The sequence below is a fragment of the Prosopis cineraria genome, unplaced genomic scaffold (assembly GCF_029017545.1).
Source record: "Prosopis cineraria cultivar Desert tree isolate PC_DT_omini unplaced genomic scaffold, ASM2901754v1 PC12, whole genome shotgun sequence".
Taxonomy (NCBI): domain Eukaryota; kingdom Viridiplantae; phylum Streptophyta; class Magnoliopsida; order Fabales; family Fabaceae; genus Prosopis; species Prosopis cineraria.
Genome location: NW_026555343.1, coordinates 29,769,500 through 29,779,445, shown reverse-complemented (window position 1 = coordinate 29,779,445; position 9,946 = coordinate 29,769,500).

Sequence of the window (9,946 nt, the reverse complement as noted above, 5' to 3'; positions counted from 1 at the left end):
TGTCTTTTAAGGGTCAATTCATGATTGACGGAATAAGCTATATAGATTAGAAAAGAACCTTCACAAAAATCAAAGAAAATTCCATCCTATAGAAACTAGATTGGTGGTGGAAAGAGGAGGTTATTTATCGCTTATGGTGACTTTCTAAATGTGCCTTTAATGGGACCCAGAGGGTGTATCAACTATAACCCTTCCTTAAGGTTAAGGCAACTAGCCTATAAGCAAAATGTTCCTTCTAAGGAAGAGGTGTAAGAGTTATACTTTCTACATGAGGAGGATGGAATGAAGTTGTCAAACCAGAATGTTAAAGAAGCATGGCAAAAGATAAGGTATAAAGGAAAGATTGAGCTAGGGATACGTGTAGTAAACTCATGTTTAGAATACACTACTTGGCTGAAGAGTATGATTCAAGGAGCAAATCTTTCATTCCCTCCTTAATCCCTTATTAGGCAATGACTTGAAAGAAATTAATGGGCAGCTGATTGAATGTTTGAAGATGAAGGAAAATGAGCTACAAGAGCTTGCTAGCTTGGAGTCCAAGAATAAAGAAGAACTGGAAAAATGCCAAAATGAATGTATTGAGTTATGGAAGAAGCTAGCAAAGGAAAGAGAAAGACATAACCTTAAAGAAATGCCTGAGACTAAGAAATTGAGAAAGGAAAATGCCAAGCTGAAAAGAGAGATGTAAAGTAGTGATGACAAAGTTTAAAGTACTAAAGTAAGACTTGTCAAAATAGTTAGGGAAAATGATGCATTGAAGAAGGAATTACAAGATATCAGGCCCATTGAGGAGATGCAGCAAGAAATCAATACGCTCACAAGACAATTGGAAAGAAAGGTGAATGAGCTAGCCAGGGTAAGAGGAAGTGTAGCTGAGACAGCACAAAACTTTATTCAGAGGCTTAATTAACAAAATGAAGTTTTAGAGGAATGGAAATCACTTTACCTTGATCAAACAAAAGAAACCAACGAATGGATGTTAAAATATAGGCAGATGATCGATTTGTCTAACGACAAAATTCTAGAATTTGTAAGAGCATTCAAGCAAGCTGAAGGCATAGTTCTCCTCGGAGGAACTCCATTAGAGATTATCAAATTCTTCCATTTGTGCCATGAAATTGTAAAATAACTCAATAGCGTGACAAAGTTCTAAATCTGTGTTAATATTTGAATCATTATATGAGGATCCATATGATGCTTTACGGTTTGTGAAATGGTTGATTAGTTTGTACTACTAGCGTTCGCTTAAGACCTTGAATTCTAATGGGATCTAATGTCCTTCTAATTCAACGGCCAACTTAAAATTCCCTGTGAATTAATAAATTTTTAGAGGAATTTAAAGGGTGCCTGTATCATGAAACCCTTATGCCTACATAATGCCGGATATCTTACGAACAAACGTAAAAGGTAAAACTTATTAAAATTAATTATTATGTTACATAGGTAAGCCAACATTGTACCTCGAAAGAAAAACTCGGTTGACCAAATTCACGTCACTCGAACGTACAGCACACAATCGCGTAGTCGTGCCATGGAAAGTTCAAACATGAATGAGTCACTGGCCTTAAATGATTGAATGTCTGCAGTGGAGTCCAAAATGGCCGAAATAAGTGACATGATGAAATTGCTAACAGAGACCCTAAAAGGGAAGAGTGATGATAATCTACCACAAAATACCGTAGCGAATGAGAATACAGCTAATGAAAAAATTGAGCTAAACAGAGGATCAGATCTTAAGATACCCATGCTAGAGAAACAAGATTCTAGAATAGGGGCCTTTAACATACCGAATGGTCCTGGGGAAGATCATGCCTACATGTTCCAAATCCCACAAGTATTACATAAAGAGAAGGAGTTGAAAGAAGAACTTAGAGAGATGAAAGATTAATTGAAGGCTCTTTAAGGATCAAACGCATGGGATTTCTTAGACTTGAAGGAATTATGCTTGATCCCAGAAATTGATGTTCTCAAGAAATTCAAGATGCCAAACTTCGATAAATATGATGGTACAAGTAACCCAATTTATCATTTGAGGGTTTATTGTACAAAGATGTCTATATGGTCACAAGATGAGAAGTTTCTGATAAACTTCTTTCCCGAAAGCTTAATTGGGGCTACACTGACTTGGTACATGCAACTAGACCAAACCAAGATTAAAAGATGGAAAGACCTTGTGGACGTTTTCATGAGATAATACAAGTTTAATCTTGATACTTCTCCAATCAGAGAACAATTGAAAGCGATAACCAAGAAATCATCAGAATCATTCAAAGAATATGCTCAAAGATGGAGAATAGTGGCTTCATAAGTGCAACCTCCAATGGTGAACTTCAAACTTTGCTCATACTTTATTCGTGCATTGCCTAAGCCATTTTACCAACACATGATAGGAACACATGTCACTGATTTTGTTGATTTAATGGTAATTGGAGAAAGGATTGACATAGACATACGAGAGGGGAAAATAACCACTTCTCAAGCTGAAAGTAGTTCATGAAAGAATTATGACCAACAAAAGAAAGATGGGAATGTGAATTATATTCAACCTGTAAGATAAGCTGCTACCAGTCCTCAAGTCCCTTATTAAATGGAGGGAAGGAATCAAAGACAGCAACAATTTAAGTTTAGGCCTAACAAGCACATGCATGATGGAGAGAGGAGAAATATCCAATCCAGGGATAGTCGACCATGGCCTAATTTTAGATTAATGAATGCTGAATTGTACCATAAACTTCTGGCAGACCAATTATTAGGTCCACGACCTTATAAGCTTCTTGCTCTACCTTACCCAGCATGGTATAATCCAAATGTTATTTGTGAATACTACATGAGTACGCTTGGACACTCAATAGAAGACTATGTGATGTTCAAAAGGAATATGCTAGACTGGTTGATTCTAATCATATCCAGCTTAAGAAAGAGGGAAGCTCTACCATTACCACTGATCCACTTCCAAACCACAAAAAACGAGTTAATGCTATCGAAGAAGAGGATACATTTTTCAGAAGCTCTGTAAGGATTAAGATGCCAATGGATGAGCTTTATGCTCACTTAAAGGAGTATGGCTATATGCAAGAAATGCTCCTCATAAATAATATCAATGATCAAATGCCTGAATATTGTGAATATCATCAAGAGATAATAGGGCCATGACATATAAAGTTGTGAATAATTTGAAGTAATTGTTAGAAAAATGATGGTGTTAGGGATTGTGTCTGTAAACAAGGGAGATATCAAAGTATGCATGGTAGAGAAAAGGTATATTATGCTTATCATTAAAAACTCAAGCCTAAAAGGGCAAGTCCAAGCAATCTCTTTTATGATCAATAAAGCCTTTGTAGATCTTGCACCTCATGAAGACAGCCATCATTGACTAGAAGCACACCTCATCCCTTTTCCTATAAAAGTGATTGAGCAGTCCTGTGAAGATATCAAAGCATTGTGGAGAACCACAAAAACTCAACGTTGATTGCTGGAACAAGCAATGAAATAGAAAACCCAGGAGGAATTACTCGAAGTGGAAAGCCATACTTACTATCTTACATTAGGAAAATGGTAAGAGAGAAAAATGCAAATATTGACAGGCTGAAAGAAGTTAATCCTAGAGAAATAGAAAAATTAGAGGATGAGTTTCTATCAATTATGAAGCAAAGTGATTATAGTATTGTGGATCAATTGAAGAAAACTCCAGCACGTATCTCAATACTTTCTTTGATTTTGAACTCCGAAGTGCATCGCCAAGCATTGCAAGAAGTTTTGAATTAAGCTTTCGTGCAGCCTAATATAACCCCTGAGAAGGTGGCAAGTGTAATGAATGTTGTAAAAGCCTCCTTTACCATTTCCTTTTTAGAAGAGGAAGTTACAGAAACTGCTGTCCACTAAACCAAAGTTTGGCATATCACTTTGAAATGTGAAGGGTTCATAATAGGAAGAGTATTGATTGACAGAGGATTAGCATTAAATGTCTTGCCGCTCTTGACATTTAAATCATTTTCACTAGAAGCTTCAAGTGTACACAAAAGCAATATTGTGGTAAGAGAATTTGATGGATCAAGATGGGAAGTATTAGGATCTATTTGTCTCTCTTTGGAGATAGGACCAAGCATGTTTAAGATGAATTTCCAACTCATGAACATAGACCTAAGCTACACAATGCTGCTAGGAAGGCCATGGATTCATTCTGCTAGGGCTGTTCCTTCTACCCTACACCAAAAGGTTAAGTTTATCAATAATAGGGGAATTGTAGCAGTTAAAGGAGAAGAGGAAATCATGGTGAGTAAACCAAGTTTGCTCCCTTATATTGAGGCCACAGAGAAGGATCATGAAATTTCATTTTAAAGTCTAGAAGTTGAGAATATTTGTGACAATACTCATAACATCAATTCTATTGTGGCTAAAATCATGACGAAGAGTGGGTTTATGCCAGGAAAAGGTTTAGGCTCTCATCTACAACCAAGGGTTAGGGTATGAACCTACCTCAGATGATCAAATGAAGGACAAAACAAGTTTGGCGAAAGGAAAAAAGGCTAGTAAATTAGAGATTCCACACATTAAAGAATCCTTCCCAAGCCCATACAAGGTGATATGTGAACCAACTATCTTAGTGATCTCTTCTAATAAAGATGTAGCATGTGGAACAAGTGCCTCAATTGCAATCGATAATTCTAGCAAAGTTTTAGAGAATTGGGAGTTTGAAGGGGCCAATGATGTCATTAGCTTAGAGTAATTGTTTCAATTATGTTGTTCATATTTTGTTATCTACTTTTTGAGCGCAGGTTTAGTTCATAGATCCTGGATATTTTCTAATGCAAACTTTTGATGCACGTAATTTATGAAAATGAATTTTAGTTGCATTCATGTCTATCTCTTTATTCCACCCTATCTAGTTCAGTTTATTTTTCCCCCTTTTCTTTTCCTTATTTTTATTTCATTCCATATTCCTTTCTATCATCCAGGGATTTTATTTATTCTGATTCCATCTCTCACCCAGAGGTTAATAAACCCTATGAAGATGATCACTCATTACCACTTATATGTATGATTGTCAGTCTGATGATGAAGACGTAATCCAAACTTTTTCTAAGTTGCTTAAATTGAGTGATAAGGGAATATGCCCACATGAAGAAGTAATTGAGATGATTAATATGGGAACCGAGGAGGATCAAAAAATGCTCAAAATAGTAGATAATCATGAAAGGGAACACATGATTAAGTTATTTAAAGAATATATAGATGTGTTTGCATGGTCCTATAAAGATATGCCTAAGCTAAAAGCTAAACCCAAGTATTGCTTCTCATAAAATACCATTACTTCCCAAGGTTGAGCCTAAGAAACAAAAGATAAGGAGAATGAATATGAGGGTGTTCTTGCAAATAAAAGAAGAAGTAATGAAACGGTTAGAAGCAGGACTCTTGGAGGTAGTAACCTACCTATAATGGGTGGCAAATATTGTTCTCGTTCTTAAAAAAGATGGTCGAATTTAATTGTGTGTTGATTATCATAATTTAAATAATGCAAGCTTGAAAGATGATTTTCCACTACCCCATATTGATGTATTGGTTGATAATACTGCTCGAAGCTACCGCTATTCCTTTATGGATGGTTATTCGGGGTATAATTAAATCCTTATGCATGAAGGAGATATAGAGAAAAGAACCTTTACAACCCAATGGGGAACTTATTGTTATCAAGTGATGCCTTTTAGTTTGAAATTGGGGCAACTTATTAATGAGCAATGGTAGCACTATTCCATGACATGATACATAAAGAAATTGAAGTATATGTAGATGATATGGTAGTTAAATCAGTAGAGAATGAGAGTCATGTTGAAGTCCTTGGAAAGCTATTAGTGAGATGGAGTGAATATCGGCTAAGATTGAATCCTAATAAATGCATCTTTGGAGCTCTTTCTGGGAAGTTATTGGGGTTCATTGTGAGTCGTAAAGGGATAGAAGTAGATCCAGATAAAGTAAGGGCAATTCAAGAGATGCCACCTCCCCAAATAGAGAAAGAAGTTAGAAGTTTTTTGGGACAATTGAATTATATTGCTAGATTCATTGCCAATCTAACAGCTACTTGCGAATCGATGTTTAAACTGTTAAAGAAAAATTGCAAGGAGACATGGGATGATGCTTGTCAAAAAGCCTTTGATAAAATCAAAGATTATTTATTAAATCCCCTAATTTTGGTCCCTCCGTCACCACTAATCCTCTACTTGAAAACTTTACCTCACTCAATGGGAGTAATGCTAGGTCAATATGATGATTTTGGAAAGAAGCAAAGAGCAATTTATTTCTTGAGTAAGAAGTTCAAAGATTGTGAAGCTTGTTATCTAATGATTGAGCGAACTTGTTGTGGACTAGTATGGGTAACTAAAAGGCTAAGGCAATACATGCTTTACTATACTACCTGGCTAATCTCATGAGTGGAACCACTCAAATACATCTTTAAGAGCCCACACATTACAGGTAGAGTATTGAAATGGCAAGTTGTACTATCTGAATATAATATAAAGCATGTGATGTAAAAGTTAGTTAAAGGTAGTGTAATAGTGGATCACCTGGCCGATAATCCTTTAAGGGATGACCAGCCATTAGATTTTCAATTTCCTAATGAAGGCATATGCACTACAAAAGAAAGTTGTGATAAAGGAAATGATGAAGAGCAAGAATGGGAAATGTATTTTGATGGAGCTGCCAACATGCATGGAAATGGGGTAGGAGTAGTGATCATTTCACCAAAAGGAAAACAATTTCCAGTAGCCATTAAACTAGAATTTGATTGCATTAACAACATAGTAGAATATGAAGCTTGTGTTAATGGTCTTCGAGCAGCTATTGCCCTGGGCATATGAAGATTGAAGGTGTTTGGTGATTCAGCTCTCATTATTCATCAAGTAACAGGAGAATGGAGAATAAAGGGTGCAAAATTGATTCTCAATCAAGAACTCTTAATAGATTTGATTAAGCAATTTAAGGTTATCAGCTTTCATCACTTGACTCGAGATAAAAATCATTTCGCTGATGCTTTAGCTACTTTAGCAGTAATGATTCAACTTGATTGTGGAGTCCATATCCAACCCATTTGAGTAAAAGCTAGAAGCTTTCTAGCATACTATCTGAATGTTGAAGAAGATCAAGAAGAATATCCTTAGTTCCAGGATATTAAGGACTATATTACTAAGAGATCATACCCAATCAGAATGATTGAGAATGAAAAGAAAACCCTTCATCGTATGTCTATGTCATTCTTTATCAGTAAATATGTTCTGTACAAGAGGGGTTATGATGGTACCTTACTTCGCTATGTGAGTTCAGAAGAAGCAAAGAAAATTATGATTAAGGTACACGAAGGCATATGCGGTACACATGTGAATGGTCATACTATGGCCAAATAGGTTCAAAGGTGTGGCTACTTTTGGTTAACAATGGAGAAAGTGTGATGACCCTAAATTTTAAGTCGAACAAATTTTTTTTAAAATATTTATATTTAAATAAGTTTCATAGAAATAAAAAAAGGGCATTTATAGAAAAAAAAATCAGTTAGAATTTGTGTAAGGATTAAACTTTTCAAAGCAAAACCTTGCTTTTAAATTATAGAAAAATTTTGTGTTCCTGATCATAATTTTCTTGTGCCTTTTATTGTAATTTCCTCATGCTCCTTTTTGTAAATTTTCCCATGCTCTTTATGTTCTGATTTTGGTTCTTTTGTGTGAGGAAAAACAGAGCACTTTGATTCATTTTCTCACCACCTTCCTACACTTTTCTAGAACATTTAAGTCGGTCCATTTCTTTAATCCTTATCAACACACTTAACTCACTATTAACTAACCATTTTGTGGCTGTCGTTGCTTTATATCACCTCACCTTCTCGTCCTCATCTATTAGTCACAATTAAACTGAGTTGCAAATTTTCTCCCACTATATCGTGCTATTTTGTGTCCATGAGAGTCTGTCAACAGTTTGCTGTCTTAGCTGCCACCTTCCTCTTCTTCTCGGTCTTCATTCATCAGTCACAGTAGAAAGGTAAATCCTTCATTCTCTTGCTCTGTTTTGTATCGAATTTGGGTGTACACGATGGTTGGTTTTTCTTTCCTCTTTTCTTCCTTCCCTATCGTTGAAGTTCAGTGTGAGTGTAGGTGGTTGCTGCTTCTTTTATTGTTAGCTGGAATCATAGCTTCTTCTTCCTCGTGTGTTGATAGATTTAAACCCGTAGCTTTTTCTTCTCTGACGCTATTCTGTGGCTGAATCAAACTTGCTGCCACTAAGCCTTGTTGAGGTGAGATATTGTTTTCCTTCTCTCCTCATTACGCTATGCAGCACAGCTAAATCATTTCCTCCTTCTTCTAGCTGATTGAAATGATCCCTGTTCTTTATTCTTGATACTCTAATTGTCATTAGGACTAAATTGTTGCACTGGGATTAGAAGTTCAGCCTAAGATTAATTTTCTGCCTTCTATATGTTAGATGCAGTGAACGTTTCTCTATATTAGTGCTGCTAGATGATTTTCTTTGTTCGTCTTGAGTAATATATAAATAATAGAGGGTGTGATTTGAATGTTAATGCATTTATAGTGTTAAGAAAACAAGTAGAAGAGTTAAAGGGGAGTAATTAAGTACATTCAAGGCCTAAAGACCAATACTATAAATTTAGGAATTGTTTTTTTAAATCTAATCTATTTCCAATGAAGAAATATGTTTAGAAAGCATATTGAAATTGTTTATATGGTTAGATTAAGGTCAAGTTGCCAATTTGATAAGGAAATAATAAATAATTAATTTTAGGGTTTTTGATTTACTTGCTAGGAATCTAATGGCATCATTGGAATTAAGGTGAGAGGTTGGAAAGAATGAGCTTTAAAAATTTAAGAAACTCTCAGGTGAGTGGGTAGCGTTCTAAGTAAATTCTTAGGAAAGTGTTTGCAAAAATCTCCCTATTTAGAATTTTAGCAATTATCTTTTATAAATTGTACAAATATTCTCATTTATCCTATTTTCCTAATAATTGTTTTATTAAAGAGAAGGTGTTGATTTTATTGGTAGTTTATATAGTTGACAAGTATTGATGAAGTAATAATAATAATAATAATTGATCAGTATTTGAAAGTGGAAAAAGAAGAAGAAGAGAAAAGAAAATTTTGAAATTTTTTCTTGCTTCATACATGTTAAAGTTTACTGAGGGGGACTGAGTTTAAAATGCTGAATGCTAACGATAGTTCTGTTAGCTCTTGGCGCGCCATGGTCCACCTAGCTAGCAGGGTGCTTCTGGGAGGTGCTAGCCCTGTGTGTAGGCCAACGCACATGGAACGGAGGGATAGTTATTCGTGAGCATCATACTTACGCTTGTTTTCATGGGCTTTATGCCTGCACTTGATTCGTGGCTCTTGCCGCACTTGTTATGTGGCTTTCAGTTGTGCTTGATGGGTTATTTACCCTTGTGGACTGTGTATCCACGCTTGTTATTTGTTCTGATAGAGCCCTCCTAAATTTTTGTTAACATTTTCAGTTTTCTATTTATTCTTTGAAGGCCTTTTTATCAAATTGCACCATTATCAAATTGCACCATTTTCAGTAGTGGGATTTTTATTTTAAACATATATGTGTGACTTTACTAGTATTGACTAATTTCACGATCATCTTATAAAAAAAATTAAATTAAGATTGTTATCTATTTCTAGTTAAGGGCAATTCATTATTTCATTAAAGCATTTGAAGTTAAATTTATTATTTATGATCTTCATATTTTCTTTACTACAATTTTGATTAAAACGCTACTCACTAGTAAATTTTTGATCTCAAATAGTATAGCTAACCCTGTGCCTCCAGCTGACCATTGAAGGCCTTCTTGTTTTTGGGGAAAAAGGAAGCACATGGTGACTATCTTTTTGGTGAAATTTCATTTTGCATTTTGTAAATTATAAGTTAGCGCTCCACATACCTTATGAGT